We start from the raw sequence: 7,143 nt of genomic DNA, 5'->3' as shown, positions 1-7,143 counted from the left end.
AGGGGAATTCTACCAAACATTTAAAGAAGAATTAATTCCTATTCTCATGATACTGTTCCAAAAAAAATAGAAATGGAAGGAAAACTTCCAAATTCTTTTTTACTGAGGCCAACATCACCTTGATCCCAAAACCAGACAAGGATCCCATCAAAAAAGAGAACTACAGACCAATATCCTAGATGAACACAGATGCGAAAATTCTCACCAAAATACTAGCCAATAGGATTCAACAGTACATTAAAAGGATTATTCACCACGACCAAGTGGGATTTATTCCAGGGCTACAAGGTTGGTTCAACATCTGCAAATCAATCAATGTGATACAACACATCAATAAAAGAAAGAACAAGAACCATATGATACTCTCCATAGATGCTGAAAAAGCATTTGACAAAGTGCAATATCCCTTCCTGATTAAAACTCTTCAAAGTGTAGGGATAGAGGGCACATATTATCAATATTATCAAAGCCATCTATGAAAAACCCACTGCAAATATCATTCTCAATGGAGAAAAACTGAATACTTTTCCGCTGAGGTCAGGAACACGGCAGGGATGTCTGTTATCACCACTGCTATTCAACATCGTACTAGAAGTCCTAGCCTCAGCAATCAGACAACAAAAAGAAATTAAAGGCAACCAAATTTTGCCAAATTGGCAAAAGAGAAGTCAAACTATCTCTGTTTTCAGATAATATGATACTGTATGTGGAAAACTTAAAGGACTCCACTCCAAGTCTGCTATAACTTGTATAGGAATTCTGTAAAGTGTCAGTATATAAAATCAATGCACAGAAATTAGTTGCATTTTTTTAAACCAACAAGACTGAAGAAATAGAAATTAAGGAGTGAATCCCATTTACAATTGCACCCCAAACCCTAAGATACCTAGGAATGACACTAACCAAAGAGACAATCTATAATCAGAAAACTCTAAAATACTCATGAAAGAAATTGAAGAAGACACAAAGAAATGGAAAAATGTTCCATGCTCCTGTATTGGAAGAACAAATATTGTGAAAATGTCTATGCTACCTAAAGCAATCTACACATTTAATGCAATCCCTATCAAAATCCCATCCATTTTTTTCAAAGAAATGGGACAAATAATCCTAAAATATATATGCAACCAGAAAATACCTCGAATAGCCAGAAGAATATTGAAAAAGAAAGCCAAAGTTGTTGGCATCACAATTCCAGACCTCAAGCTCTATTACAAAGTTGTCATCATCAAGACAGTAGGGAACTGTCCCCAAAACAGACATAGATCAATGAAACAGAATAGAGAGCCCATAAATACACCCTCAACTCTATGGTCAACTAATTGTCAACAAAGCAGGAAGGAATGTCCAATGGAAAAAAGACAGCCTCTTCAAAAAATAGTGTTGGGAAAATTGAACAGCCACATGCAGAAAAATGAAATTGGACCATTTTCTTACACCATACATGAAAATAGACTGAAAATGGATGAAGAAGCATAATGTGAGATAGGAATCCATCAAAATCCTTGAAGAGAGCGCAGGTAGCAACCTTTGACCTCAGCAGCAGCAACTTCTTTTTAGGAACATCGCCAAAGGCAAGGGAAGCAGGGGCAAGAATGAACTATTGGGATTTTATCAGATCAAAAAGCTTTTGCCCAGCAAAGGAAACAGTTAACAGAGCCAAAAGATGACTGTCAGAAATTATCTGGGAGAAGATATTTGCAAATGACATACCAGATAAAGGGCCAGTATCCAAAATCTATAAAGAGCTTATCAAACTCAACACCCTAAGAACAAATAATCCAATGAAAAAATGGGCGGAGGACATGAACAGACATTTCTGCAAAGAATACATCCAAATGGCCAACAGACACATGAAAAAATGCTCCACATCACTCGGCATCAGGGAAATACAAATCAAAACCAGAATGAGATACCACCTCACACCGTTCAGAATGGCTAAAATGAACAAGTCAGTCAATGACAGATGCTGGCGAGGATGTGGAGAAAGGGCCACCCTCCTACACTGTACGTGGGAATGCAAGCTGGTGCACCCACTCTGGAAAACAGCGTGGAGGTGCCTCAAAAAGCTGAAAATAGAACTACCATATGACCTAGTGATTGTAGTACTGGGTATATACCCTACAGATACAAACGTGGCATTCAGAAGGGGCACATGCACCCAAATGTTTATACCAGCAATGTCCACAATAGTGAAACTATGGAAAGAACCTAAATGTCCTTCAACAGATGAATCAATAAATAAGATGTGGTATATATGTACAATGGAATACTATGCAGCCATCAAAGAAATGAAATCCTACTATTTGTGATGACGTGGATGGAACTAGAGGGTATTATGCTTGGCGAAATAAATCAATCTGAGAAAAACAACTATCCTATGATCTCCCTGATATGATGAAGTAGAGATGCAACATAGGCGGTTTCAGGCGTACGAAAAGAAAAATAAAAGAAGATGGGATTGGGAGGGAGACAAACCATAAAAGACTGAATCTCACAAAACAGACTGAGGGTTGCTGGGGGGAGTGTGTTGGGAGAGGATGGTGGGGGTATGGACATTTGGGAGGACAGGTGCTATGGTGAGTGATGGTGAGTGCTGTGAAATGTGTGAACCTGGTGATTAACAGACCTGTACCCCTAGGGATAAAAACACATTATATGTTTATAAAAAATTTTAAAAAATATTTTTAAAAATCCATTAAAGAAAAAACACATATTGCAAGCCCAGAGCTAATCTCATATTCAATCAAAAAAGTTTGAAAGTTTTCTCCTTAAAGATCAGAAAAAAGACAAGTGTGTCCATTTTCACTACTCTCATTTGACATAGTACTGGATGTCCTAGCCAGAGAAACAAAGAACACAAAGAAATAAGAGTCTCAAAAAAAAAAAAAAAAAGGAAGAAGTAAAATTTTCTCTTTTTGGATAACATGAACTTACATGTTAAAAAATCCTAAAAACTTCACAAAAAATTTGAATAAACAAATTTAGTAAAGCTGCCAAATACAAGATCAATATATAAAAGACAAGAATTTTGTTTTGTTTCATTTTTTTTAATATGGAATGCTTCCCAGTTTTTCATGTCAACCTTGTTCAGTGATCACGCTAATCTTCTCTGCATCATTCCAATTTTAGTATATGTGCTGCCAAAGTAAGCACAAGACAGGAGCATTTTAACACTCTAATGATGACCTATCTGAAAAAATTAAGAAAACAATCTAATTCACAATAGCATCAAACATAATAAAATACTTAGGAATAGATTTAACTAAGAAGATGAAAGATCTGTACTCCATAAATTATGACATTGATAAAGAAATTGAAGGAGACACAAATGGAAAGATAGCTCATATTTATGAATGGTAAGAATTAACATTGTTAAAATGTCCATACTACCGAAAACCATCTGTAAATCCAATTCCTATCAAAAATCCAATGTTAGGGGTGCCTGGGTGGCTCAGTGGGTTAAGCTGCTGCCTTCGGCTCAGGTCATGATCCCAGGGTCCTGGGATCGAGCCCCGCATCAGGCTCTCTGCTCAGCAGGAAGCCTGCTTCCTCTTCTCTCTCTGCCTGCCTCTCTGCCTGCTTGTCATCTCTCTCTGGCAAATAAATAAATTAAAAATCTTAAAAAAAATCCAATATTATTTTTTTACAGAAGTAAGTAAAGAATCCTAAAATTTATATGAGACCATAAAAGACAACAAATAATCAAAGCAGTTCTGAGAAAGAATGAAGAGAGAAATTACACTTCTTGATTTGAAACTATACTACAAAGCCCTCATGCTCAAAACAATAACGTATACTGGCATAAAAACAGACCAATAAACAAGTAGAACAGAATTGAGAGTCCAGAAATAAATCCTTTCATACAGTCACCTAATACTTGACAGGGGCCAACATATGTAATGGGTAAAGATAGTCTGTTCAATAAATGATATTTAAAATGAATAGTCACATAAACAGTATGAAACTGGAACCTTATATCACTCATAAGTCTTAACTTGAAATAGATTAAAGACTTAAACGTGATGCATGAAACTACATTTCCTAAAGGAAAACATAGGAAAAATTCTCCTTGACATTGATCTTGCCAATAGTTTTTTGGATATCAGATCAAAAACACAAGCAAAAAAAGCAAAAATAAATAAATGGTATTACATCAAACTAAAGTTTTGCATTGCCAAAAAAAAAGAGAGAGAGAATGAAAACACAATCCACAGAATGTAAGAAAATACTTACAAATCTTATATCTGAAAAGAGGTCAATAACCAACAGATACAAATAGAAAAAATATATATAATTAAAAAAATAGCAAAAGGATCTCAATAGATTTTTTTTTCAAAAATGTTATATAAATGACCAACAGGAGCATTAAAAAGTGCTCATCGTAAAAAACTCAGGGAAAAGTCCTTAATTATGTTGTTGTTGTTTACCTCTAAAAAACACAGCAAGATATTACTACCTATTAGAATATATAGTACCAAAAAATTGAAACTAACAAATTTTGGTAAATATTGGGGAAGATGGGGAACTTATGCACTGTGATAGGGATATAAATTTGTATGGAAAACAGTATGGAGATTATTCATATTATTAAAAGTAAAATTACCATATGATTCAGTAATCTCACTTCTAGGTATATATCTAAAGGAAACGAAGTCACTGTTCAAAGACATATCTGCACTCTTATGTTTATTATAAAATTATTAACTCTAAGCAAGAGATGGAAATAACTTCAGTATCCATTAATGGATGAATAAATAAAATAAGTATGGTAAATATATACTATGGAATACTACTTAACCATGAAAAATTAAGAAATACTGCCATTTACAACAGCATGGATGGATCTTGAAGGTGTTATACTACGTGAAATATTTCAAAGATTTTATATATGTTTTTAATTTATGTATTATGATATCCCTTACATACAGAATCTGAGGAAAAGGCAAACTAATGGAAACTTAGAGTTGAGTTGACAAGGGGTGAACCTGGGGTGGAGTAAGGTGGTCAAAGGGTGAAAACTTGCAACTATAATATGAAAAAGTTCTGGGGATCTAATGTACAGCATGATGATCATAGTTAATAAAATATACATACTTTTTTTATTGTGCTTCCCTTTATTAAACTTTGCATATATCACATTCTTACAAGTTGAAAGTTTATAGCAATCTTGTATAAAAGAGGTCTGCTGCCACCATTTTTCTAACAACATTTGTTCATTTTGTGTCTCTCTGTCACATGTTGGTAATTCTTGCAATATTTCAAGTTTTTTCATTATTATTGTATTTGTTATGGTGATCTGTGATCAGTAATTATGACCCACTGAAAACTCAGAACCAGTTTACTTAAGGTATATACATTGTTTTTCTTTAAAAAAAAAATAATGCTTTTGAACAGTACAGTATAGTGTTCATTTTTTATATGCACTGGGAAACATAATTTTTTATAAGCACTGGGAAACCAAAAAAAAATAATAATTTGAGTTAGTTTATTGAGATAATCAGTTTATTGAGTCAGTCTGGAACAAAACCCACAAGACCTCTGAAGTTTATCTCTACTATACTATATACATAAAAGTTGCTAAGAGAGTAGATCTTAAAATTCCTTACGATACATGCATAAAAAACAGTGGCAACTATACGAGATAGTAGATGTATTAACATTTTTATGTAGATTATATTGCAATAAAGATGTATACCAATTTATCAACTTGTACAAAATTTACACATTGTTAAAAGTTTGCACTGTTATAAGAAATCATTTCTTAAATTTACAAATTATAATATGTCGATTTTTTTTCAATAAAGCTGGAAAAAACTTTTTGTAGAATTAATCTATTTTTCAAAAAAGGAAGTAAGGAAGTAGAAACTGCAACTAACTCTGAAATAATAGAATATAAAATCCATTTTCGTTATATACACTGTGACAAAAACTATTACTTAGTTTACAATGAAGGAGTACTTATGAAGCATGAAGGATGGTCTATAAATAAGGCTGAAAGAGCTCAGTTTTAAGGTTTAAATTTAAAATCTTCTTTTGAAATACTAAACTGACCACCCAGTTTTCCAAACATAAATGTCTTAACTGCATGAATTTATTTCATACAACTCTATAATCTAGTTTCATAAAAAAGCAGCATGCAAATTTTGAATAAGACAGACTTGCTTAAGTTTCTTTATGTTCAACAGTAAAGGATACTTCCCTAAAAGTAAATCGAAGAAAAATCAGCATATTTATTATGATAATTATTATTCATAATGAGATTCATATTGAATTAGGGAATATATATCCTCAAAGAGGGTAAAGTAAAATGAAATTTATTTTGGTAAACGTGTCTATGAATAGTCAATACAATGCCTCAATATAAATGAATATTACCATTTTGAACAATTTAATTACTATTATTAGAATTATTATCAGTATAAAAATAACGATCATTTTATCATGGAATATGAGACTCTCATGCTCCATGCTTCATCACATCCACACAACAACTCTGCATAATAAGTATTATCATCACCATTTCATGGGTGAAAAAACTGAGGCTAACACATTTAGATAACTGGTTTATGATTACATGGCTAGTAAAGATGCATCACACTAATTTAGGCTTTATGATTTCAGAATTGTACTCTTTCCACTGCACATTCTATTACTCTGTAAATACTTGGCCTGTTTTCATTGAGTTCTTTAGTTTTATTCATATGGTGATGGCTTAAAGCTTCATTTAAAGGAAGCTTAAAAAATTCATTTAACCAAAAGCTCCCAAGAATTAAAAATGTCATGGATCTAATGTAGACATGGATATCATTAGTTAATGGGTAACTATATATTTTCCACTCTAGTGAGATAACAGAGTATTTTTCTAAGTTTTAGTCTCTCAGTGTTAAAAAGGACTTTGTTAAAATAGTAATAATAGAAGTAATAGTCAAAACAATAGTAGGGATAATTAAGAGCTATAATAATGGTATGGTCCTCCCTGGCAGGATTTTCTCTTATATCTGAGACTCTACAAGACAATCATACTCCAAATTCTGTGATTGACTTTCTCAGTTTACACAGAAGGCAAGGTAGGCTATAGTCTTATTTCTGCTTCTCCTTGTGCTTTGGGGATCTCAACTTAAATTTGGGTTGTACCAAAGT

General features: G+C 33.0%; 1 non-coding gene across 1 annotated transcript; it reads right to left on the bottom strand.

Annotated features, from left to right (window-relative positions):
• Positions 1-3,049: 3,049 nt before the first annotated feature.
• LOC131808679 (U6 spliceosomal RNA) lies at positions 3,050-3,156 on the bottom strand. Its single transcript, XR_009344888.1, has one exon. It is a non-coding gene; the product is annotated as a U6 spliceosomal RNA (small nuclear RNA).
• Positions 3,157-7,143: the final 3,987 nt, after the last annotated feature.

Source organism: Mustela lutreola, chromosome 9 (genome assembly GCF_030435805.1).
Source record: "Mustela lutreola isolate mMusLut2 chromosome 9, mMusLut2.pri, whole genome shotgun sequence".
In the NCBI taxonomy this organism is placed as follows: Eukaryota; Metazoa; Chordata; class Mammalia; order Carnivora; family Mustelidae; genus Mustela; species Mustela lutreola.
This window is presented reverse-complemented; position numbering and strand designations above follow the sequence as displayed.